Raw genomic sequence first — 27,222 nt, forward strand, 5'->3', positions numbered from 1 at the left:
TGATGTAAGCCAAGTTCTGTGCTGTAAGTGAGGGTGGTTAGAGAAGTGGGTCCTCCTTTCTTAGAAGGTACTGCAGACTCTAGGTAATTGGGAGACAGAGCTTGGCTAGCCTTCTCTTTGCAGTATCTGAACGCTTGTCTTTGGCTTCACAAAGCAGCCCCCACTGTAGGGAAACTGAGACAAGACTTGGCATCTCTGGGGAGGGTCAGGTCTAAAAACTGCTTTAAAAAGAGCCTCAGTACTGATGCCCTCCTTACTCTGCAGGAATAGGACAGATATCGGTTGGGTTATTTGAACAGATCAATAACAGTTATGGGGGGAAATAATTGTGAGAATTTATGGGGCAGGGATGGTCAAGTGCAATGTGAGTGTGGCATGGAGCCAGCGCCTCCTGTTTGTTGATGATCACATGTGTCTCCCTGATGGAGATAGGAAACTCAACCTTAAGAGGTGAGAGAAGAGGGAAGAGACCAACCATCCCAATTTGTCCAAGACTAGCGCTGCCCACTCCTAGTGCTGAAATTCCTGCCTCCTGGGAACCTGTCTGTCCTGGGCAGAGACAGCTGGCCATCCTGTCTTGAGAGGCTAGAGGGTGCATTTCCAGATGAGTTTACAGTCTGGTAGTTTAGTTCGGCTGCATGAGCTGAGAAAAACTTCCACCAGGATAAGACTTTCAGTACTATCCCAACTGTTTCTGGAGCTGCTTCTAGGAAGATGGTTCAGGAGTTCGAGAGGAAGCTTGGTCCCCAACATCTGCTCCCTCCATGGTAATTCCTTCTTGTATCTGATCCATGGATGAGGCTTTTGCATAATGCTTCATGGATCAGACACTTCCACAGTGAATACGAAGTTGGAATTTTTAAGCTAGCGTGATAGGCTTTAGAAAAAGATGGGGACAAGGGATTTATGGATATGTGACAACATATTGTCCATAAGTAAGGAGAAGGCAATGGCACCCCACTCCAGTACTTTTGCCTGGAAGATCCCATGGACGGAGAAGCCTGGTAGGCTGCAGTCCATGGGGTCGCTGAGAGTTGGACACGACTGAGCGACTTCACTTTCACTTTTCACTTTCATGTATTGGAGAAGGAAATGGCAACCCACTCCAGTGTTCTTGCCTGGAGAATCCCAGGGACGGCGAAGCCTGGTGGGCTGCCATCTATGGGGTCGCACAGAGTCGGACATGATTGAAGTGACTTAGCAGCAGCAGCAGCAAGGATGGTGCATGGAAAGCCGTGAGCAAGGGTGGGGAGAATCCAGCCAGGTCATTCGGGGGCTTGGTCGTATACACGTATGTGTGGACTGGAGAGAACCTGAGAAAGCATGCCAGTGAGGAACCAGTCTTTTGACCGAATTTCCTTTTTATTCCCTGCCCTAAAGTTCTTCTCTGTGAAGATCTAGAAGAAGAACACTAACTGACTGGGGCAATGGATATGGAAACATGCACTTTGGGAGCCCCACCTGCCTCCCTGTTAAACCCTTTGTGCATTCTTAGGTTCAGAACACCTTCCAAGCAGGAGAGGCCAGAATTTCATGTGTCTTCATCCTCCTGCTTTCACTGCTACCCAAGAGGAAATAATTTGATTTTGTGCTGCAGGGGGTAAGGCAGGAAAATGCAGTAGGAAGCCAGAGAAAATCAGCAAGAAAATTACTAAAAGGGGGGAAAAAATTCAACTGACTTCGTATTTCCTACAACAGGAGCTAATGAAATGCTGTTCCTTCTTACACAGCTGTATTCGGTTTGTTCTACATTGTTTGGTATGTAAAAGGATTTGGCTTTGTGTTACAGAACTAATTGCTTACTAGATATTACACGGATATCAAAATACTTTATAAATATTAATTAATCTCCACCTAATTCCCTGGCAAGCACAAATAACCAGTAGCATACTTATTGAGTGTGTAAGCAATAATCTGACTTGTTTTCTCTGCAGAACCTTTCTCATCATCTCCACGTCTCAGAGTCCTTCATCTCCTTGGAGGGTTGTATCCTATGCCACTTCCATAATAGTCACCAGGAAAGTAATAGTAAAGATGATGTTAAGAGTAACCAGAGTTATGCTGTGGAGTAATCATCTCATAGATATCTCATTTAATCCCCACAACAACCTTATAAGAAAAATGTTATGATCATATTTTTTTTTTCCAAAAGAGAAAACAAAGTTTCTGAGAGCTGGTTGGCGGCAGGACTGGGATTTGTACCCTACTCTGCACGTAAAGCTAATTAGAGCCACTGTACAGCGGCTTTTTAGAGTCTCACTATGGAAACACACTTGGCCTTGTACCCACTGACTCTCCCGTTCATTCATTCACTCCAAAGTCTCTGTGTGAACTCTAGCTTCATGAGAGATACCACACTAGCTTTTGTTATGCACACAGCATGCTGAGTGTGGAACAGTGATCCTGGAAGTCAGCATCTGTTTTTCCTCACTAACCCTTGGAGTCCCCGAGAGCAGCGAGCAGTGTTGTTTGCATCAGGCACGGTGCCTGGCACAGTGAATGTTCTAGCACAAGTGGGGAGTGACACAGCAGAAGGGAAGAAGAGGAACTAGTTCCATTTGCTTGTAAGTTGGTGCGGGTTGGGAGTACTAAGAAGATGAGATACACACACACACACACACACACATATAAATGTATAGCTGTGTATTTCTTCTGTGTCCTGGCAGAGTCTTTCTAGCTTGACACTCCGTGAAAGCAGAGGCTGTATCTATTTCTCTTGGCACCAAACATCTACTACATAGCATAGCATCTGGCATGTAGTATTAGTCGCTCAGCCATGTCCCCATGGACTGTATGTAGCCCTCCAGGCTCCTCTGTCCATGGAATTCTCCAGGCAGGAATACTGGAGTGTGCTGCCATTCTTTCCTCCAGGGGATCTTCCTGACCCAGGGATCGAACCTGGGTCTCCTGCATTGCAGGGGGATATTTACCATCTGAGCCACTAGGGAAGCCCCATCTGGCACATAAATATTTGCTACTTAATCTGTGAATCATTCCATGCATGGAGGAGGGCCAGTTACAATGATAGTAAGCGCATGTTATAATGGCCAAAGAAATATTCCCTGTCCCAAGCATGATCTGGCTTTTTTCAGGAATGCACAGATTTTTATGTGGCAAGATGTGGGTGGACCAGTGAAGGAAAAGTACCAATATATTGCCCCATTTATATACTGCATAAAAAATGGACATGTGTTATATATAATGGGCCTGGCATACAGAAGATGCTTAACAAATCTTCCTTGGGGGTGAAACTGAGCCACATCTTGTGACCCAGTTCCCCGTTTGCTCTCCTTTACTGTCCAGAGCCCACACTTCTCAAAGTGTGGTCCAGGCACTAGCAGCATCAGCATCATCGGGGGCGGGGGGCTTGTCAGAAATGCAGGTTCTCAGACTCCAACCCAGACCTTCTGTATCAGAATCCGCATCTTCACAAAACCCTCGGTCATCTGCACTCACAACGTTTTTGATCTGCCTTAGTCTAGGGGTTTCTCTGCGGTCAGTGATTGTGATCTGCAAATTGGCAGTATTTCAGGAATCTCAGTTGAACTCATACGTGTATCTTGAGCTAGGTTAACATCAAGTTTCTCTTCCTTGAGCCAGAATTCTATGTTCTCAGCTTGGTTGGTTATCTAAGATGCTTCTATTTGACAATTATGTATGTCTTTGATTTTTTTTTTTTTAAGTGGCAGGGTAGGAAGGCCCTGGGAAATGAAGTAATTATTGCTTAATAACTTCAGTTTCCTTGGAAGACCCAAATTTTTCTAAGGATGAGAAGCATCAGAAGGAAACGACCCAAACAGCAACACAAAGGTTTCCTGATGATGAAAGGCCTGAGGAGCCCAGCTGTGGGTCATGCCACCCCAAGGAAACCACTCACAGACTAAATACAAGAGAAAATAACAGTCACCTTCAGGTCATTTCACTTATAAAACAAAAGGCACAAGCGAAAACACATTCTCAGATACAAATATTTCTGTTGATCCATGTGCTTCTGTGGGGCTTCCATTGTGAAGGCACCCTTCTTAATGATTAATTGAATTTCTCACCTTTTGTTCAAATGCCTTGGCCCCTTGGTTTTTAAACGACATCTAAGGGCAAAAGAGACCCAGGACTTTGCTGATGACTTTTCATGATGCAATGACATAATAACACCCATGCACCTAGGTTCCTTCTGTTAACGGTGAAATTATATCAAGTGTGACCTTTTAAAGGAATGAAACCCATTATCACATGGAATGTGGTAGCTATAAAAGATCAACACTTGGAAGCCAAAGCAAAATCCCACATACGATAAATTAATTAGAATAGAAGTTACACAAAACCTAGACCTTCGGTGCGACCCCTCTCTTATAATTACCTCTTCTTTAAATGTGGAATAGAATCTTTTATGTATGAAGATGTTACTGTTGACCTTAAATGCATTAAGAGTCAAGGAGACATTCTTTGCATATTGGAAATAAGATTTGATTGAGTGTTTGCAAGTGGCCTAGTGAAATCTCATTAAACCACTGTTTATTTTAATTCCTTATAAATGGCAGAATATTAGCCATTAATTATGAACATGAAACCAGTTAGAAAATAAGTTTTGCAATGTCTAGGTTGCATTTCAACCCTAATTAATGCATGGTCTTTCTGACAGTTTTTAAGTGTTTTAGAGCAAATAGACACTTAACAACTTAGGTGTAACTTTCCATCCATCTCCTCTGCCTCCTCTTCCTTCTCATCCTTATTTTCCTCCTTGCCCCTCTTCTTTTTTTTTTTTTTGTTATATCAACATAGTTATGAAAATTCAGATGAAATTAGAAAATGCAATCTACCAAACATATCTATCTATAGACTGGGTAAAGACTGCTGTCACTATGCACTTATAATTAGATTTCCATATCATGTGCAAGATTCACAGTGAAAGATATGAATCCAATACTCTTTCAATTACTACCACCACCACAAAGAAACAAACCAAAAAACAATATGAAATAATTTTGATAACATTGCCATGTTACAATAAGCTCACACATCTAGATCAGTCATCACTAAACAATACCTGTATCTCCCAAAACACAAATGGATAGAAAGAAAATGAATTTCTTGATCATCTGCTGGATGGGAATACACATTTGATTGCTCCAAGGGAGATGGGCAGATTTTTGATTCACATGACAACTCCAATTATTTGGCAGAAAATGCTAGGAAACTGTGTTGGGAAGAATTCTGATGCTGGATCAAGCCAACATCATAGAAATGTAGCAATGGGTTAGCCTTGTCTACTATTGGGTTGGCCACAAAGTTCATTTGAGTTTTCAAGTAACATCTAAAATTTGATGTTATTCAACACAATACATAAGTGATCAATAAAGATGACATGTCTGCTACAAAATTCCCATTCTGGAATTAGACTTTCTTATTCTTAAAATGAGTATGTCGTGGTATCACTTGATGATAGCAGGCAGAGGGGCAACTGATGTGAGAAGCCAATTGACATTACACAGATCCATCTTCCAGGATATATTTTCTTGGACTCCAAAAAAATGACTACCGCCTTGAAATTAAAAGATGCTTTTCCCTTGGAAGGAAAGCTATGACAAACCTAGATAGTATAATAAAAAGCAGAGACATCACTTTGCCGACAAAGGTCTATATAGTCAAAACTATAGTTTTTCCTGTAGTTTTGTATGGATGTGAGTTGGACCACAAAGAAGAACTGATGCTTTTGAACTGCGGTGCTGGAGAAGACACTTGAGAGTCCCCTGGACTCTTGGAGATCAAACCAGTCAATCCTAAAAGAAATCACCTGAATATTCATTGGAAAGACTGAAGCTGAAACTGAAGCGCCAATTGGCCACCTGATATGAAGAGCTGACTCTTTGGAAAAGACCCTGATGCTGCGAAAGATTGAAGGCAAAAGGAAAAAGGTGTGCAGAGGATAAGATGGTTTGAGAACATCATTGACTCAAAGGACTTGAATTTGAGCAAACTCTGGGGGAAAGTAGAAGACAGAGAAGCCTGGCATGCTGCAGTCCATGGGGTCACAAAGAGTCAGACACAACAACAACACCTCCCAGGAGCCTGCTCTAATTTGTACAGCAACCAACATCTCTGACTTTACAGGAATTTCTGATTTCAGATGTTAATAATGTGAATTATTAGGTAGCACCTCCTTACCAAGCACCAACCACGCTGATGTCCCCATTCTTTATTGACCCCGCAAAATAGTTAACCTGCCCTATCATGCATGTACCTGGAAAAGAAAATGCCCCAGTAGAAGCTGTATAGATAATAAACCGTGGCATGAAGATTTATATCGATCAAGGTCTGCTTGACTTCGGGCTTCCCTGGTGGCTCAGCAGTAAAGAATCTGCCTGCAGTGCAGGAGACCCAGGCTCAATCCCTGGCTCAGGAAGATCCCCTGGAGTAGGAAATAGCAACCCACTCCAGTATTCTTGCCTGGAGAATTCCATGGACAGAGGAGCCTGGTGGGCTACAGTCCATGGGTTCAGCAAAGAGTTGGATAGGACTGAGCAACTAACACTTTCATTGCTTGACTTCAAAATCTATCCTTAATCCAAAAACCCAACAGCCTCTTATTGTATCATCAAGGAAAACAAGCTCCAAATGTATCCCTTAGACCTTCTTTCTCTCAACCACACAAAAGCCTTGTGTTGCCCTTGCAATCAATGCAGATGGAAAGTCCCTTCTTTCCTTCTCTGTTCTTGTGTGTCCAGGGGTGAGCCTAATGCCAACTCAGAAACTTATTGGGATCTGCCATCCATCCACTCCAATCGCGTACTCTCAGGGTTGTGTGAGCCGTAGCAAGGAAGCCCCAGCTGTAAGCAGGCTGACAGTACAGGGGCTGCTTAGGAGAGAAAATGGGCTATGAGGATGTGCAGGGGCTTCTCACTGCTGATGCCATTATAATGTGAAAAGATCCTACATGGGAGCCTAGAGCAGATGAATAGCAATGCTATTGGCACTTTGTATTTAACAAAATACCTTTCTGAAAAATGTATTACTTTTCTGGTGGGTGGGGAATTGTCTCTGAACCCAATCAGGATTAGTCACTGGTCCGTGACTATCTCATTTTTAATAAATAATAATTTTCTCAATTCAGTGCTAGCTAGCTCATCTGCTTTCAGAAGATAGGATACAACTGCTTTGTGTTCTCTATATTAATAACCTGCAGCACCAGAAGATTAACTCTTGATGCACTGAAAGCAATTTTTGCTACCAGACATTTGGAGGTCTTTCTTTCCCCACCCCCCACCCCCAACCAGGCAGGCTGCTTGCATCTTTCAAATGAATTTAAAGGTCAGCGCTTCCTGCATGAAAAGCAGGGGCCTGCACTAGATGGCTGAGCTACATAATCCTTGTCATTTATGCTGAAAGAGAAGCAAGAGAGAGATTTTAATATCACCTGGAGGGCCCAGTCACTTATGCATTCCTTTGGTTTGTCCATTTTAAGATGACCAAACTCGGTATTCAGATTGTCTGACATGACCATGTAACCATAAGATAAACCCTCCCCCCCCAAAAATGAGAAAAGGAGACAATAAAAAGGGGCCTTCCTTGGTGACACCTGGCGATTAAGAAAATGAACTTTGCAGCTCCACATGCCTTAGTGCAAGTCCCGTCTTGCCTCTTCAGGTCCACTTTGGATCTCAGGTCTCCATGCACCTGCCATGCATCTGCTGCCACAGTTGGCTCCACACAAGCGGACTGCTGGGTCCACGGTGCTGTGTGTAGGAGGTTTTGAGGAACATTATACTCTAGCACAGAGGTCTGCAAACGGGATCTATAGGCCAAATCCAGTCTGATACCTGTTTGCTTATTAGTTCAAGTTAAGAATGATTTTTGGATTTTACACAGTTCCATTTTAAATGCTTAAGCATCACACCTACATGATGGCCTCCATTTTGCATCTTGGTTTACAAAGCCTAAATATTTACTGCCTGACCTTTCAAGAAAAAGTTAGCAGAGCCCCTGCTCTGGAGCAGTGCAATAGAAATCTAATCTAAGCCACATCAGTTCAGTTCAGTTCAGTCGCTCAGTCGTGTCCGACCCTTTGCGACCCCATGAATCGCAGCACGCCAGGCCTCCTTGTCCATCACCAACTTCCAGAGTTCACTGAAACTCATGTCCATTGAGTCGGTGATGCCATCCAGCCATCTCATCCTCTGTCGTCCTTCTCCTCCTGCCCCCAATCCCTCCCAGCATCAGAGTCTTTTCCAATGAGTCAACTCTTTGCATGAGGTGGCCAAAGTACTGGAGTTTCAGCTTCAGCATCAATCCTTCCAATGAACACCCAGGACTGATTTCCTTTAGAATGGACTGGTTAGATCTCCTTGCAGTCCAAGGGACTCTCAAGAGTCCCTTGAACACCACAGTTTAAAAGCATCAATTCTTCAGCCTTCAGCGTTCTTCACAGTCCAACTCTCACATCCATACATGACCACAGGAAAAACCATAGCCTTGACTAGATGGACCTTTGTTGGCAAAGTAATGTCTCTGCTTTTGAATATGCTATCTAAGTTGGTCATAACTTTTCTTCCAAGGAGTAAGCGTCTTTTAATTTCATGGCTGCAGTCACCATCTGCAGTGATTTTGGAGCCCAGAAAAATAAAGTCTGACACTGTTTCCACTGTTTCCCCATCTATTTCCCATGAAGTGATGGGACCAGGTGCCATGATCTTAGTTTTCTGAATGTTGAGCTTTAAGCCAACTTTTTCACTCTCCTCTTTCACTTTCATCAAGAGGCTTTTTAGTTCCTCTTCACTTTCTGCCATAAAGGTGGTGTCATCTGTATATGTGAGGTTATTGGTATTTCTCCCGGCAATCTTGATTCCAGCTTGTGCTTCTTCCAGCCCAGCGTTTCTCATGGTGTACTCTGCATATAAGTTCACATAGATAATTTAAAATTTTCTGGTAGCCACATTAAAAGGAGTAAAAAGAAAGAGATAACGTTCGTTGTGATTTATTTTCTTTAACCTGATATATCTAAAGTATGGCATTTCTACATGTAAGCAATACAAAGATTGAAAATGAAGTATTTTGCCCTCTGTTTTCACACCAAGTCTTTGAAATCCAGTGGGCATTCTGCCCTCACAGCATGGCTTATAGGCACATGTGGCTTCTGTATTAGGTCAATTTATGCTCCTTCCAGCATTCACAGAAAAAGTGTAGTATAGATTTCTGTCGCTGCTCACTTTTCAAAGCCACATGGTGCTTGGATTTAAAACCCACAGCTGCCCCCATCTTTGGATGCAGGGGCTAAATTGTAAGCTTCAAATGTGGTCCTCACAGAGCCAATTTCCTGGGGAAAGTCAACTTAGCTGCTATAACCCTTGATGAGAGAAAACGTTCCTCTTTCTGCCCTTATTCTTGCTCTATCATTTTTTAATCCATTTCCAGTTAGTTGACCCACAGGAATATAATCTAGGATACGGCACTGTGATCTTAGGCTGTAAGGACCCACTTTGTCATGGCAGTGCTGACCAGTGGCCTCATCACTCTTGGTCTCTAGCTGGAAACTTCCCCAGGCTCAAAGGTCTCAGCTCACACACAGGAGGAGGCTGGGACTGCCTTGCTGTGATGATCAATCTATATGCATGCTTGCCTCCAGCAAACCAAGGACATTTAATTCTTGCCCAGTGTTTCATCAGCTCGATCAGTCTATGACAATAAAATGAATATATGTCTTGGTCACACCAGGACGTCTCTCCAGCAAACACCCCAGGAGATCACGCTACGAGCCCCAGAGCCTCTGTACAGCAGAGACCCATTTACTCAGGCTTTGTTCATCAGAATTCACCATGATTCCCTCCCAGCATGTGTTCCTGCATCTTAGTAAAATGTTCTTCCTCTGTGGCTTCCCAAGGCTTTGAGTGTGGAGTGAGCCTTGTGTATAGAAGGTGCTTCCTTTGCACTTAGTGAATGAATGAATGAGTGAACAACTTGAGTGGGCTTCGGAAGCCCCCTGGAGGGCTTGTGTGAACACCAATTGCTGTGTCCCATCCCTCCCTCCCCGCTGCCCTGCAGTTTCTCACTCAGCGGGTCTGAGGTGGGGCCTGAGAATCTGCATTTATAACTCCCAGGTAATAGGGAAACTGCTTGACCAGACACCACGCTCCGGGTACCACTGATGTCAAGTTTATCATGGCTTCGCTTCCTTTTGATTCTGACTGTTACCTACTTCCATCTCACTCTTTCTGCCTTTGATTGAAATTCCCTGCCTGCAAACCTTCCCAAACAAGTTATCCAGTTCAGAGTTTCTCCCAACTTAAATCTTTCATATTTAATAGAACCATATTCTCTTTCATGTTTACTTTTATTTAAATAAATTTACTATTCAGTACAAATACACCAAGAAAGGACATTATCTGTCATTACCATAAACAGAAAATCAGCATTGCTTACTATAAATAGGAGGCAAACATTAAAGACACAATAATCAAAACATTTTTTAAACTGTTCATCTCAGTATACTGCCTGAAATTATCTCACATACCACAGTAAGTATATGTAACCCACTTTGAGAAATATTGATGACAAAGGAAGTCAGGCCTAAAGAGGTTTGTTTGTTTTTGAAAAGAATACAAATAAGTTCCAGAATAATGGAAATAATAGTATCTCAGCATTTCCTGCTGCTGACGTTGAACAGCAGACATCACAATCCATTTTGAGACCACTGATACCGAGTGTCTATGTTCTACAGGGCCTCAGACTTGCCTCAGTAGGAACCTATTGGCCTGGCATTTCTGTGTGATAAGAGGGCTGAATTCAACTCAACCAATAAAGTCATCCTAATTTGCATTTTCATAACCCACCCTTCCATTCCCCAAGTGTGACTTTCATTTTTAGGACAGAGTTATTCAGTCAATGGATTTGCAGTCCCTTTAAAGGGATATTTATCACCCTTGAAGAATCTTATTGCCAAATCTTAATAGTCTTTCTTATAACAAAGGCTCAAAATCACTATCAAGATTAAGAGGTGGAGCTTGAATGAGCTTCGCTGGAGCATCTCATGATAAAATAGATTAAAGTCTTAAAATGGACAACCCGTTGTGGTAAAGTCAAACAAATGTGCAAAAAATCTGTTTTCTGCAGGCTGTGTGTATACTGTGGGCGACCCCAGAGGGCAAATGATACAATTGCGAGTTAAACCACTTGGATTCTCCATCAGGCTCCACTGGGTGACCTTGAGGGAGGTACAGAAATTCTCTGAATCTTAATTAACTCCATTTGTAAAATGGTGCCAGTAATAATGGGGAAGAATTGCCAGCCTCAGAGACTTGGGGCAAAGGTTACATGGGAAGTTTATGTAAAGTGCTTCCCCTGGGTTCTGGCTCAGAGAAAATGAACGAAATACTGCTATTTGTGTGAGGGTCCCTAAGACCACCTCCAATGTCAGTGACCCCCCAGGGGGATTCACAGGACTCAAGATATAGTCATGCACATCAGTTCAGTTCAGTCTCTCAGTCATGTCTGACTCTTGGCGACCCCATGGACTGCAGCACGCCAGGCCTCCCTGTCCATCACCAACTCTCGGAGCTTGCTCAAACTCATGTCCATTGAGTCGGTGATGTCATCCAACCATTTCATCCTCTGTCGTCCCCTTCTCCTCCTGCCTCATACACATGACTAGGACTTATTCCAGGGAAAAGATCAGAACAAAGTCACCAAAGGAAAAAGTGCCTGGGGAGAAGTCAGCAAAACCAAGCATAGGACTCCTTGTCCAGTGGAGTCATGAGAAGAGCGTTGCTCCCGCAAGGAAGTATGAGGGTACAAGTGAAATCTTGCCAGCCAGGGAGACTCGCGAGAGACTGGTGCACTGAGTTAGTACTGGGTACTGGTCCCCTGGGATCCTTCAGCCTGCTATGTAGCCAAACTCCAGGCACCCAGAAGGATGTGGTTTAGCATAAACTACACTGATTGTGCAAATAGCTTTGGCACAGTGAGGCACTCTAATCACTTAGGATGGTGGAAACTCCCCTGAAATCCAAATTCCCAGATGCCAGCTGGGGGCCAGTCTGGCAAGCAGGGCCATTCCGAAGCTACATGCTCAGATCTGCCGAGTTAACTGTTCAGCAACATAGCCTATAGTAGTGGTGTTAGTTGCTCAGAAGTGTCCAACTCTTTGCAACCCCAAGGACTATAGCCCACCAGGCTCCTCTGTCCATGGGATTCTCCAGACAAGACTACTAGAGTGGATTGCCATTCCCTTCTCCAGAGTATCTTCCTGACCCAGGGATCAAACCCGGGTCTTCTGCATTGCAGGCAGATTCTTTACCCTCTGAGCTACAGGAAAGTCCTAGCCCATAAGACCTCACCTAACTCTCTGGCTTTCTCCACTGGGCTGCCTTCTAGACGCCTTGGCCTCCCTTCCAGCTGCCCTGGCCTTCTTACCACCACAGATTTTTTCCTTTTATTTTTTTTTTTTTAGTTTTTATTATTATAGGAACTTTCAAATATCCCTGTGCCAAGCCTTCCCTTTGTGCTTCCTGGTGCCTCCGTGTCAAATGATCTTCCCCCAGCTCCGTGAGACAGAATCCTTATTATTCTCCTCATCAGAGATGCTTTCCCAATCGTCCCCTACTGTCCTTCACCCCACCCCCTCGTTCAGCTTTCATTTCTCGATAGGATTTATCACTTTGAAACGATCCTCTGTTTATTTCTCAGTCGTTCATTAGTATCTCCTATGCTACAGTTACGTTCCACGAAGGCAGAAAACACTTTCCATCCTGTATACTTTCTTTCTCCAGTGTCTAGTAGAGGACTGGCAAGTAGGAAGTGATCAATTAACATTTGTCACCCAGATACTGAGAATTATTGTGAAATAGTTCATCATTCTTGTCCCAAAGAATAATCTAAACCCCTACATCCTATTTACTAATTTACAGTATTTTCTTTGGATTTTGAAAAAAAGAAGGTTTTTTGGGTTTTTTTTTATAAGATATTGAACTTAGCAGAAAATTCACCCAACTAATATTGTGAAACGGCTGAGTGCCTCTGAGCTTTTCAAATTCCCATCTTTTCACAATTAAATCTTCTCTGCAGGAGCCTAATTAAAAAAAAAAAAAAGACTGGTTCATGGGTGGCTGCTTAAGAAGTTCAGGGCTTTGTTGACACTCAGAGTAATTGTGGGGTGCCTCTGTTTCCAGCTTTTTGGCCTGGCTCTACCGGTAGTTCTCCAGTTTTGTGATGACTATTGCGGGTGGGGAGTGTGATGAGCCCCTTCCGGCCCACTGCTTACCCTTCCACGCCTTGCCTTCTGCCCAGTTCCCCTGCCCTCCCGTTTCCAAGGCCTTCGCCCGGGGGTCTGCAGGCGTTAGGCTTTGGGAGACATCAGGTCCCTGTCACAGCCACTCAGCTCTGCCACTGTAGTGTGGAAGCACCCGTGACAGTAGGTATGAGCCTGTTTGTGTTCAAATGCAGCTTTACTGGCAAAACCAGGGAGCGGGAGCAGGCCGGATTGGGCCTGTCACTGGTGGTTTGCCAATCAGTGCTTTGGCCATGCGGGGACTGGGGCAGGCGCTCAGAAGGAGAGGAGAGAGGACACTTCTGCGGCCTGCAGTGTCCCTCCACTGGGGTCACAGAGAGCCGCCTCGTGCAGCTCTCTTTCCTGGGTCTGGAGGCCGGCTCCTCCCCTAGACCTGCAGGCTTAGATGAGATAAATGTGCCCCATGCTTACTGGGTTGCTTCTCTGTGCCCTGTGTTCCTTCTACTCAACCCTGCCCATCCTTTTGCTAGTTCCTATACCCTTCTCTCCTCAAATGGCTCAATTTAAGTTTGATGTCAGTTTGCTTCTGGGTCTAGGCTACCTGGGACTGAGGCGTTTCCTGGGATACAGGATATTAGGGGCTAAATCCCAAACAGTCCCAGGGAAACCAGGGCCATAGCTGAGACCCAGGTCTCTCTCCTCCCCAGCCCGTTCCCACTGCCTTAGTTCTGGCCCTCAGCTCTCCCGTGTGGGTGCTGGCCTTGCTGGCTCTTTAATAGATCAATTGTTCAGATGGGGCCTGTGATTGTGCACCTCTCTGCTCAAGCTTATTTGCCATTCAAATAAAGTCTGTACCTGATGTCTGACTGTCTAGACAGACTCTAGAGTAGTCTCCCAGCCTAGTCTGGAGGCGCTTCATGTGATCACATTTTATATTATATAAAATTTTTTGAAGAAGATCACCTCTCCTCCAGATTTTTCTTCTGGGGAGATATACTATTTTTCCATTAGAAGACTCAGACGTACTTTGAAAGAGCAGTAGGATTAGCAGAAACTTTGACTATTGCATTAATCTAGCTTGAGTTGAAAATATCCCAAGGGCTGGCTCATGAAATTTCAGGCAATTGAACTTCTGGACTCAAATAGACATGAGAAAAAATGTATATACTGTCCTTTTCAAACTATTTCAGCTCAGAGTTTTTTGTTTTTTGTTTTTCTTCTCAGTTTAAAACTGAATGAATGTTTGTTTGTTGGAAAGAAGAGGCTGGTTCATTCACATCTAAATTTAATGCAGTAATAATAATGAGGGGATTTGTGATTTCAGTTCAGTTCAGTTCATTCACTCAGTCGTGTCCGACTCTCTGTGACCCCATGGACTGCAGCACGCCAGGCTTCCCTGTCCATCACCAACTCCCAGAGCTTGCTCAAACTCATGTCCATTGAGTCAGTGATGCCACCCAACCATCTCGTCCTCTGTCATCCCCTTCTCCTCCTGCCTTCAATCCTTCCCAGCATCAGTGTCTTGTCCAGTGAGTCAGTTCTTTGCATCGGGTACCAAAGTATTGGGGTTTCAGCTTCAGCATCAGTCCTTCCAAAGAATATTCAGACTGATTTCCTTTAGGATTGACTTAGTGCATTTGTATCTAGATATGCTTTTTTTTGTTTGTTTTTAATGAGAAGCAGGTTGAAGAGTCTTCCTGCTTGTTGTAGAGATCAGAGAGGAGGGGGATCATTTGATATTGCAAGAAGCAGAGGGAAGGAATATCTTCAGTTTTTGAAGACCACCAGTAAGCCACTTTTATTCCTCTAAAATGTCTGTGCCTTTGAACAAGCCTGCTAAGAGGAAGGGCCTGGTACTCTGAGAAACACAAACTTGAGTAATGGGCCAGGCTGACTCAGCTCTCCAGAATACAGGAGACAGTAAATATGGAAGAAGTTCTGAGGGGAGAATACTTGAAATTCTATTATGGTGGTTGTAGTTTCATTGAAACACAGATGAGTTCTCTGCAATGCATTCAAGGAGACCCCTCTTAGGAATATTAGTAGATAAAGAATGAAAACTTAGGTGCTTGGGGAGGCCAGAAAGGTAATGGAAAAGAATGAAGAGCCCTGGGCATAAGAAAAATCTATATAAGACACAAATGCAAACCAAAATTCACTTTCAAATTTAATTTAGGAAAACTAAGAGCACAACTGGGATAATAAAAGACAGATGTTATTTGTTGTGGGGACAGATAAAGAGAGGCACGGATGGTGATAATTTGGAGATGAAGTTCTGCCTCTCAGGGTCTGATCATGTGTGGAGTGTTGTTCTGTTTGACTCCAATCCCAGTGCTGTCTCAATCCCAGGTACTTAGTGAAAATCCTTGTGATTTCCGTGTGAGCAATTAATCCACGAACTAAAGGCCATCTAACAGATATAGTGGCCATATGGAGCCTGCTGGCCATCATAATTTCCACCCTCTCTGCTCAAGCCTGTTTGTCCTTGGAACAGAGTCTGTAGCTGATGTTTGAGTATCTAGGGAGACACTAGTGTGGCTGCCTCCTCTGCGTTCTGAACATTAGTATGATACTACAGACAAACTTTCAAGGTCAAATTGATTATTCTCCGGCTTAGCAAAGCAGGAGCTCCCTAATTATGTCAGAAGGCAGGATTATCTCTGATCATTTGAGCTAGGACTCTGGATAAAACATCAAAAGCAATATTTAAATAACACACAGTCACGAATCAAGGATTCATTGCATTTTCTCTTACTGTAAAAGCAAATTAGGGTGGGCCATTTTGCTCCATTAGTGAGGGTATTCCAGGACATTTTAATTCATGTGTAATGTAACCCCATCCTGGATTATGAAATGTCCTGGGAAGGAGGGAAGCTCTCCTAGGTGTCACGGAGGTTCATGCTCATACAGGCCCTGCAGAAGTCCAGGCAAGTTCTTGGCCCAAATGCTCCAGGATTAGGAGCTGGCACACCCAGGGCTGGGTAGGAGCCGCTCGGCTCAGAGGAGCCAACCACACGTGTGTGTCTTCCCAACTCTGTGTCTAGTGACTTCACATTGGTTGCTTGAAACTGGCCATAATGGGAGTATTTATACCACGGAAACTCGCAAGTGTGACAAATGAAGGCATTTCTTTCTTGGAGAACTGGTTGTTCAACACTCGTCAGATTTTTCCTGGGTGTTCCTTGTAGCTGGAAGGTCTCCCTCTTCTTTTTTTTTCTCCCTTGAAACCTGAGACCACATTGTGTTCCCCTTGGAGATAATATTACTATCTTGCTTGCTACTCTGGAAATATAAAGCAGAAAATGTTACTTCTTAAAATATTTTCTGGTTTCTATCTTCTCAAGAATTATTGCCTTTAAAAATAAAGTTGTTTTCAAAGACTTTAGGAGTTTTTAATCATCAAGAGTTTGTTCATGTCTCCATCTCGAGACATTTGAGTCCGTCTGAGTAATTCGTAGCAGCGCTGAAGAGGCTTGTCCTCCCCGCTGAGCATTTTCTGTTTCAAAGTGAAGGGCACACAGGTAAAACCAGCCATACTGATGTCTAGGACAGTGGTTTCTCTGAGGACCTTATTCCTACCCTCCAACATTGAGTTTTGTCCTTTTTTTTTTTTTTTTTGAGTTTTTCAACTAGATTACTTGCTCCATTCTTACACTTTTAATTGTGTTTTACAAGTACGTATTTACATACCAACCACTCCTATTGTGCTCCGTGTTCCTAAACAGGAGGGGGCTTGTCTTACTAATTGTTGCCTATCTTGGCCACCAATACATAATAGGCACTCAATAAATGCTACTTACATCAGAGCATGAATTTCAGAATATGATTAATTAGCATGTAAAGAGCAGTCTTTGTAACTCCTTCTGATCCAAGCAAGGAAAATTTGGAGAACTTTGTCCTTTAGCATGTACATTAATTCGGCAGTTAGATTTTAAAGAAAGATGCATATGACACTTTTTTTTGCTGAGGGCGGGGAGGTGCTCTCTTTAACACAATCATTTCCTTGACTTTAACACCAATTTTTGCTAGGTCTATTTCTCTCCTTCTGAAACTTTTCAAAGCAAGAAACTTTAGCAGTGAAAAACAATTTAACAAGATAGACATTTAGTTCAATAGAAGAATTTTCCTGGTGTGAAAAAATAAATTACAAAAAGGACTTTGCCTCTGAAATATAATTAATAAAAACCTTCCGGTATGATGACAAATCCGACGTCTTGTCTAATATCTGGCAGAGAAGAAAGTGTCGAGAGCTGCACGGTTAGAATAAAATGTTCCACTTCACAGCACGGCCAGGCAGGATCTAATCATTATTTCTGAGCAAGAAAAGGTCATAGTTGGTTGTTAAACTCACACAACAGGCCTGGATATGTAACTATGGACCATCAGTGGGCTTTCCATTCAGGTTTTCCTGATTTCACAGGTAAATATTTTCAGGAATGTGGGTGATTGTGGAATGACACTCAAAATGGGTATTTTTGCTTTAAAAAAAAAAAAAAAACTTCAAGTTTAATTGATAAAATTATAAGCTATTTAAAGAGTACACATGGTGATCTGACACATGTATACATTGGGAAGGATTCCCCTCATCTAGTCAGTTAATATGTCCACCATCTCAACAATTTATCCCTTCCTTTTGTGTGTGTGTCTGTGTGTGAAAACATCTGAGTTCCACCCTCACAGCAGACCTGCACCACTACCATCAAGCAAAGTCACCTCCAACCTTACTCATCTTGTGTCTGAAAGGTGGTATCCTTTTGCCAGTCTCTCTGTTTTCCCCACATTCAAGCCTCTCTCAACTACTTTTTGACTCTCTGATTCTATGGGTTTGATTCCGTTTTGTTTTGTTTTGTTTTTAAGCGTCCACATATGTGTGGCGTGTGTGTGTGTTTGTGTGTGTTAGCCACTCGGTCATGTCCAATTCTTTGCTACCCCGTGGACTATAGCCCACCAGGCTCCTCTGTCCATGGAATTCTCCAGACAAGAATACTGGAGTGGGTTGCCATTATGCTAAGTAAACTAAGCCAGAGAAAGACATGTGCGTGGTGTATGTGATATACCTTGTATGGTATGTTTTTCTGTCTGACTTATTTTCACTTGGCATAATGCCCTCACTGAAGCCTCAGGGCTTCCCAGGTGGCACTGGTGGTAAAGAACCCAGCTGCCAACGCGGGAGACATAAGAGATGCGGGTTCGATCCCTGGGTCAGGAAGGTCCCTTGCAGAAGGAAATGGCAATCCAATCCAGTGTTCTTGCTTGGAGAATCCCATGGACAGAGGAGCCTGGCAGGTTACAAAGAGTCGGACATGACTGAAGCAACTTAGCATAGAAATGCCCTCAGGTTCCATCCATGTTGTCGAAAATGGCAGGATTTCTTTCTTTGTTTCTCATGACAGAATAATAGCCATGAGTAAATTATAAATATTTATATAACGGTATTAAATATGCAACTTTCCTTCCGTTATATAAGTTATTCGTGGGTGGTAGGAGGCTGAAAATGGTTCCCTGGTTCCCAGGTTCTAATTCTCAGAACATGTGACCGTTACCTGGATTTCTCAGGCGAGCCTGATGTAATCACAACTGTCCTTATAAAAGGTATGTGGGAGGAGTTGGAAACAGAAGGCAATATGCTGATGGAAAAAGAGAGAGGCAGAAAGAGATGAGATGGTGCTACGCTCCCAGCTCTGAAGGTGGAGGGAGAGGCCATGAGCTAAAGGATATGCACGGCCCATGCGAGCTAGAGGCAGAAAGGACACAGGATCCTGCTGAAGGGACGCAGCCTGTGGACCCGTGTTAGATTTCTGATGCCCAGAACTGTACAATAAAAAAGTATGTTTAAGCCCCAAAGACAGCTTCCCCGTGGTGGCTCAGCGGTAAACACTCTGACTGCCATTGCAGGAGACATGGGTTTGATCCCTGGGTTAGGAAGATCCCCTGGAGAAGGGAATGGCAACCCACTCCAGTATTCTTGCCTGGGAAATCCCATGGGCAGAGAAGCCTGATGGTCTACAGTCTGTAGGGGGGTCCCTAGAGTTGGACAGGACTTAGTGACTAAACCATAAGAAACTAAGATGGTAGTAATTTGTTACAGCTGCAATATGTAACTAATCCATGGGCCTAGTCTTATTTTGGGCTCACCTGAGAGCCTAAGACAAAGGACTAGGTACAGGTAGCTTCCTTCAGCAGGAAGCAGGCGTGAGTGGCAGGGGAGGGATGCAGGGAAGGAGAGAGAGCCAGTGTATCGAGGATCATTGATGTCACTGCTGCGGACCGTGAGGTCTCAGCCCACCGGCCCCTCTGGGTGGCGCACAAGTGCCTCTCAGAGGACTGGGTCTGGAATGAGGCAGGTTGGGGCATCTAACCAGCTGCACTTTCCAGCATCGAGGCCGACACTGGAGGTTGTCCTGGGAACCTTCCCTCCTGTGACTTTCCCAGCTCCGCTTGATCTCACTGTAACCTGAAGCAGAGCAGCAAGCCCCCGGGCAGAATTTGAAAAGGTTGCGGGTACTCTGCAGGGCAAGGCCTTGCTCTTGGGAACTGTAGTGACTGGGATCGGAGGCTGGCCACGGTGATGGATTCAGGTCCTGATCTATTGAGCTGTCTCCTCGAATCCCAGACCTCTTCCTTTAGAAAGCCTCCTTTGTTATCTCCATGGAATTAGGGTTTTGTGTGTAGCCCAAAAAAGTCTTTCAGTCCTGGCAATGGCAGATATTTCATATTTGCTCCACTGAATTTCCTAGGGCTGTTAAGGCTCACCCGAGATTATCTCACACTAAGACTCCTTTATCAACTTAGGAGCTGTAGGTCTTAATTGATGTTTGGCTGCACTAATTTTATTACCAAAATTTCATAAATAGACACATATACCATCGATTCTAGGGCAGGTACAGCCTCTAGTTTCTACTAAGAGCCAACAAACCAAGTCTTCCTAATTTTGCATCAAGTAACATTTTTACAAAACACTATATTTTGTTTTAAAAATTTCCAACTGTCTAATTGATTGATCCTGGAATCTTAAGAGTGAAAAAGTAATTCCATTCAGACAAAAACTGTGACTTCATTGAGTGAATTACTTCTGGCTCAGTTTTAGCCAGACTCAAGGACACGTACCTGGTGAATTCAGTCCTATTTTAGATGGCAAAATACTTTCAAATAATCTTGAAAACAGTACAGAGCTTGTTATCCCTGGGAAATTGCTCCCTGTCTCTTCAACTGGCATGCCCTAGTGCATTTACCAAATCCCTGCATGGAACACTCTTTCTTATACTTTGCACTTGAAAAATGTCAATCTTCTTTCCAATATGGCCTTATTTGTGACATGGTCCCATTTCCTATTCTCATCTAAAGAGCATGTTTTTCCTTATTCTGTATTTTCATAATACTTATACATATTTCTTTATATTAATAAAAATAATAACAATAGGTGGCACATTGCACCTGTTATGTAGAGTAGGAAATGGCAAACCACTTCAATATTCTTACCTGGAAAATTCCTTGGACAGAGAAGCCTGGCAAATTACAGTCCAAGGGGCTGCAAAGAGTCGGACATGACTGAGCACAGCACAGCACAGCACCTATTATAATCCTGTCCCTCTCTTCAACCTTTTGATTTATGTTAACTCATCAAACCCCCTAGTGACTGTATGCATGGGTGGTGGTATACTCATTTAGAGAAAACAGAGAGGCTGTTCAAGGTTAAGTAACTTGCCAGAAGTCAGAGAAATGGCCACATAGGCAGAATTCAGGCTCAGATTAGTTTTGGCTTGTTGTCCCACGTTTTTCCAGATATACACAGCTTCCCTTTTAATAATTTGAGGAAAAGATACTGAGTAGCATTTAATTAGAAATGAGGTCTAGAATGCTAGTTTCAAATTGTATATGAGGCAACAGCAGGACTTGCCAAACTGGAAGCATCGTCCCCTTTTATCTTCCCAAGAATCACAAAATCATTGCTCAGCATCTTACATTAATGGCCAAGAAGGTGGCAGGTGTTCTGGGTCTGGAGGCTGTAAAGCAGCAGGAATATTTCAAGGAGGTCGGACTCAGGGAGGATGTAGATAGCATGAACTGACACTCACAGTGAACACATCACTATATGCATGTGAGTGTGCACATGTGCGTGCGCGTGTGTGTGTGTGAGTGTGCACATGTGTGTGTGTGTGTGTGTCTTTGAAGCACTTCTTTTCTCTGTGCTATTCCTGTAGGCAGTGTGCCTTTATAAACCTTTCCAGGACTCAGGGTTTTTGGTCCCTGGCAGGATAAAGAATCAGTCAAATACATTGCTGTAACACTTTTTATACCCTGCAAGTCAGAGATAGTAGCCTTTCTTCCCTGCCAATCTAAGCCCCTCCAAACTGATTCCAGTAGAGCGACTTTGACAAGAGTAAACCGGAGGTGTTTTGTGGCGAGGATAAAGTAACTGTCCGTCTACCCTAATAGCAAAAAGCGAGCGTGTCAGTGAAAGGAAAACAACAAGGGGCCAGGAGACACTAGCGGGTTCACTTGGAAAATAGCATTTAGAGGCTGACTTAAGAGAGGATGAGATCTGAGGTTGTTCACAGCCTGCTGAGATAATTATTTGTGGCAGTAAGTTTCTCTCCTTTTATTTATGGCCACTTTTGAATACAGTTGTGTTAAGCTTTTCTTCAGTTCTGCTGTTTCTCCCTGGCCTCTGGGACAGTCCATGATGCTATGCAGAGAAAACCCTCTGCCCTGCGCCCCCAGGTCTAGTGTGTCGTCAGCCAAGTGTTGCTGTAACAAACAACCCGGAATCTTGGAGCCCACACTTGCATGTGGGGTTTCCTTGCTGGGCAGCTCTCCCAGGTGCTCGTCCTCTACACAGTGACCGATTCCCGGGTCCTTCCTGCTGGATGATTCCGCCACCCTGGGAGTCCTTCCTTCCTGTTGTCCCAGGTGGGTAAGAGAGGGCATCTCAGGGGCCAGGACTAGTGGCGAAAATCCTTCCACCCTCCTTTTGTGGTCAGTGCTTCGTCACGTGACCAAAACCACTGCAGTGGTGCCAGGAGCACATAGCTGTGGGTCCCATGATGAAAAATAACTGCAGAGTCATAACAAGGAGAGTTCTTTGCTTGGAAAGCCTATTTCCTGAGTCTAGAGTGGGGGTTGCAAACTCCAATGCCTAGAGGCCAGACAAAGGTGTGAGTTCGGAGCAGAGGCAGAGGGAGTGCTGCAGGCAAGGGCCGCTCAGAGCGGAGCGCTCGATATAACATGATAATTTAGCTTCTATGACAGACCGCTCTGGCTGAACTAACCACATCTGCTGGCCTGATCCATCCCATCTGCTGCCAGTTGGCAACCTGCAGTCTAGGGCAGGAAAAAAAAATTATTTTTCTGGAAGCAAAGTCTAAAGTTGGCTATGCTCTTGAATCAGCACCTGTCAGGACAAACATAAACTCTTTCTTTTTGAAAGAGAAGGCTCTGAACAGCAGCACAGAAATGGAAGCTAAAAAGAGAGGCAGGCATCGAGAGTGTGTTGTCAGAATTCGCTATCCATGCGTAAGCTTAGGGCAGTGGCTCTTGCCATAGAGGACAGGGCCCCGAGCTGTCATTTTCAAGGATGCTCAGTTCAGTTCAGTTCAGTCACTCAGTCGTGTCCAACTCTTTGTGACCCCATGAACCGCAGCACGCTAGGCCTCCCTGTCCATCACCAACTCCTGGAGTCCACCCAAACCCATGTCTTTTGAGTCAGTGATGCCATCCAGCCGTCTCATCCTCTGTCGTCCCCTTCTCCTCCTGCCTCCAATCCCTCCCAGCATCAGGGTCTTTTCCAATGAGTCAAGGATGCTCGATGTCCTGCAAAAGCAGCACAGCTCAGCCCACAACGGGCCCTGTGTTCTCGCTGGGCAGCTGACCCCGACTGTACATTCCCTCTTGCTCTCCTATCTGAGTCAGGTCCCTGCTGTTTCCCTCTGATATTTCCGAGCACAGTCTATCCATTGAACAACTTTACAGCAGCAGTGAAGTAGTATTTTGATGATATTTGTCAGTGTCTCATCCTGGGGAATATCAGTGAATCATATGTATTGGTCTAAACATGATGTAGAGAAATGATAATAATAATAATGATAGAAAGCATTTATTGAACAACTACTGTGTGCCCAGTACCATGGAAGTCTCTTTATAATAATTAACTCACTTAATCTTCATAGTAGCCTGTAAGATACTGTCCTCCTTTTCTGTCTGAGGAAACTGAGACACACAGGGTTATAACTGGTAGCTGGCTGCTGGTAAACTGGAATTGCACAGAACCAGTGAGGTTCTGCCAGTGTTTGTAGTCTGTCTAAGCATAAATCTGCTTTCATAAGCAGGCTAATAGTAATGTTCACATAATAGAAATCCTTTGGTTATCATAAAATGTGATCATTGCTGAGCTTTCAAAGGTGTATCAGTTGCCTGTTGTTTCTGAGGTGCCAGCTAATGCATAAATGAACAGAGGAGCCATACAGGAAGACCATTACTGCCCGGACATCACAAATGCATTTGGAATGTTGCTCATAGCATGTGTTCTGGAAATGTTAAAGTGCGTATGGGGAAAAACATGTCCAGATAGCCTATTTAAAATAGTGACACCTGATGATATTGGAGAAGGGGCTGCCTACTTACGGAGTACTGTCCAAGTTGGTGTTGTTCAGTCGCTCTGTTGTGTCTGACTCTTTGTGACCCTATGGACTGCAGCACGCCAAGCTTCCCTGTCCATCACCATCTCACAGAGATTGCTCAAACTATGTCCCTTGAGTCAATGATGCCATCCAACCATCTTATCCTCTGCTGTCCCCTTCTCCTCCTGCCTCCATCTTTCCCAGCATCAGGGTCTTTTCTAACGAGTCAGATCTTCACATCAGGTGGCCAAAGTATTGGAGCTTCAGCATCAGTTCTTCCAATGAATATTCAGGATTGATTCCCTTTAGGATGGACTGGTTGGATCTCCTTGTAGTCCAAGGGATGCTCTAGAGTCTTCTCCAGCACCACAGTTCAAAAGCATTAATTCTTCAGCACTCAGCCTTCTTTATGGTCCAACTCTCACAGCCATGCATGACTACTGGAAAAACCATAGCTTTGACTATACGGACCTTTGTTGGCAAAGTAATATCTCTGCTTTTTAATGTCTGAGTACTCATCTTAAACCACTGAGGGATATTCCACCACCAAACTCAATGCTATTGAAATTGAAGACATGTAAGTTGACAGCCAAATACTATTTACAGCCAAATCTGCTAAAAATTCAAGTGAAGTGAAGTGAAGTGAAAGTCGCTCAGTCGTGTCCAACTCTTTGTGACCTCATGGACTATACAATCCATGGAATTCTCCAGGCCAGAACACTGGAGTGGGTAGCCTTTCCCTCAAGGGGCAATAGCAGTAGCTACCACATTCTAACACTACTGCCCAGTCAGACGTTCAACTTTTGCAGAGCATTAAATGTCTGGATTCTTTTGAAAATGTGGTCTTGTCATTTCAGAGATCTGTTACATGAAACCCAGAGAGGCATAAAGGAATTCACGTGAAAGCAAAGTATGTGTTAGTTAAAAAGATTCCTCTGGCTCCTTTATATTTACCCAGCTAATTCAGACCCATCTTTGAGATCAAAGCAAAAATGTTCCTTCTGTGGGTTTGCTTTCTTTGATTCCTCTAAATGATGTTAGACTCCCTGGCTCCCAGCTTGTCCATGCTCCTGAAGAGACCCGTGATTTCCTTGCACATTAGATTTTAATTTTAGTTAATTAATTAATGATTTGCTAATGCCTCTCACCTTTTCTAGTCTATAATAACAGCACTCTTGACTGCTTATCCTATGCTGCTGCTCCTGCTAAGTCGCTTCAGTCGTGTCCGACTCTGTGTGACCCCATAGACAGCCTCCTACCAGGCTCCTCTGTACCTGGGATTCTCCAGGCAAGAACACTGGAGTGGGTTGCCATTTTCTTCTCCAATGCATGAAAGTGAAAAGTGAAAGTGAAGTAGCTCAGTTGTGTCCGACTCTTCGCGACCCCACGGACTGCAGCCCACCAGGCTCCTCCATCCATGGGATTTTCCAGGCAAGAGTACTGGCGTGGGATGCCATCACCTCCTCTGGCTTATCCTATGCAGCACTATTCTAATTGCTTTATATGCATCATTCATTCCATTGGACCCACAAGGCCATTGTCATTGCACATCTGATTTTTTCATTTTCACCTACATGAGAAAAATGAGGCCAGAGTGATGGGAAAAAAATGCCAAGTTGCACAGTCAGTAAAGGGCAAAGCCAAGAATGAACCAAGTCAAATGACTCTGGAGTTCATGCTTTTAACAACTGTGTTACGGGGCTTCTCTCTAAGCTCCAGGACAACACCTAGCCAAGTGCTCACTGAATCCCAGGAGTTTAATAATTGTTTGGGAGCAAGTGAATGGATGGACACACGAGGAGGAAGTGAGTGAATTATTTGACTGGTCTAACCCTGCTAAGTCACTCTTGCCTAGGAGAGTGGTGTGTGTTCATATTGCCAAGCACTTAACCTGAAGTTTGACTGCTGGATGGAGTGATCCAAGAATTTGCAAAAACAAAACTGAGCCTCTGAGAGTTCTCGCACCACTCCCACCCTCCCTGAGGGCCTGCAGTTGGAAATGGCTTATTTTCCCTTTGTGGTTCCAGAGGAATCCTGAATAGAACCCGCCAAGAAGCCAGGACAGAGACTGAGCCACTGACAGATAAACAGCAGGAATGCCAGTCACCTGCACTTTCAGTCGGTCCTGGATGCTTAGCTCAGCATCTCTGGAGAGATGTCATCTACCTTAGCTTCTCTGGGATGACTGGTTTCCTGGTCTGAGATTTGAGAGAAGAATTAGCTGATTAAAAGGTTAATACATAATTGTAGGCACACGGTGCCTGGGGAAGACCCTCGACCATTTGATGTTTAACTGAATTAACGTTCGCCAGTTATAGATTTTCTGCTTGTAAAATTGCCAGCAAATGATTCTGAGTCCTGAATCTGCATTTTCTGTGTGCACCACTTGGGATGTCAGTGTTACAATTGTCTCAGAAGGGACCTACCCAGACCCTGCTCTCAAGGCAACAGAAAGATTTACATGCAGAAGTGTTCAGATATGGGACTACAGCATTCTTCCCCCTTTGATTTTTAGAAGGGTGATGTCGGTCAGGGTGGTCACTCTCCCATTTCAATTCCTCTGATGTTTCTCAGGCCAGCCACACTGTGAACCCTGGGAGATTGATTCTTGCTCTCGTTCGTTGGGTTCAGTGCATTTCAGAGAGCTGATATTTAGAGAGAGGCCCTGGTTCTACAGCTTCCAACCTTTCGCATACTCCTTTGAGTTCGCTGGTGGGGACAATAATGAGTTTTCAACAGCCTGTGTACAGTGGTTAAGAGTTTCCATCGTGGTATCAAAGTTTAGTTTCCCAAGAAGCAAACACTGAGTCAAAGACTTGAGTGCAAGCAGTCTTATTTGGAGGGTGACGTCAGAAAAATAGCAACAAGGGATGAGAAAATGAGCCAACGAGAAGACATCTGATGCACGATGAGCTATCAAGCCAGATACCAGCATGGACAATTGGCACTCAGGTCCAAGTGGGAGACAGAACGGTTGCCTCTCAACTCTCTCACCTGAGGGTGAACACACAGCAGTTCTCATGGCTGTGGTGATGGTTTGGGGATGTGAGTTTCTAAACACTGCCTGCTGGCACCAGACTCAGATAAAGCAGCATCCCACAGGTTTCAGAGAAATATCCCAGACAAAGGCTTGCCTGAAGGGTGGGAGCAGAGCTCTGTCAAAATCGGAGGACACTTAAACCTGGATTCAGATCCTGGCTCCACCCATCCTAGCTGTGTGATTTGAAGCAACTGTTAACCTCTAGAATGTTGGAGGGCTTCCCTGGTGGCTCAGATGGTAAAGAACCCACCTGCAGAGCAGGAGTTCAAATCAGATCAGTCGCTCAGTTGTGTCCGACTCTTTGCGACCCCATGAATCGCAGCACGCCAGGCCTCCCTGTCCATCACCAACTC

At 44.1% G+C, this 27,222-nt stretch overlaps 1 protein-coding gene and 1 long non-coding RNA gene across 4 annotated transcripts in view; one reads left to right on the forward strand and one right to left on the reverse strand.

Moving 5' to 3' along the window:
* CDH13 (cadherin 13) overlaps positions 1-27,222 on the forward strand; it is a 1,055,068-nt gene that overhangs the window by 224,944 nt on the left and 802,902 nt on the right. The gene's annotated exons all lie outside the window — the stretch shown is intronic.
* On the reverse strand, positions 22,424-26,943 carry LOC123330250. Its single transcript, XR_006546009.2, has 3 exons — positions 26,824-26,943; positions 25,937-26,027; positions 22,424-22,534 (listed from the first exon to the last, which is right to left on the reverse strand). It is a non-coding gene; the product is annotated as an uncharacterized LOC123330250 (long non-coding RNA).

Source organism: Bubalus bubalis, chromosome 18 (genome assembly GCF_019923935.1).
Source record: "Bubalus bubalis isolate 160015118507 breed Murrah chromosome 18, NDDB_SH_1, whole genome shotgun sequence".
Lineage (NCBI taxonomy): Eukaryota > Metazoa > Chordata > Mammalia > Artiodactyla > Bovidae > Bubalus > Bubalus bubalis.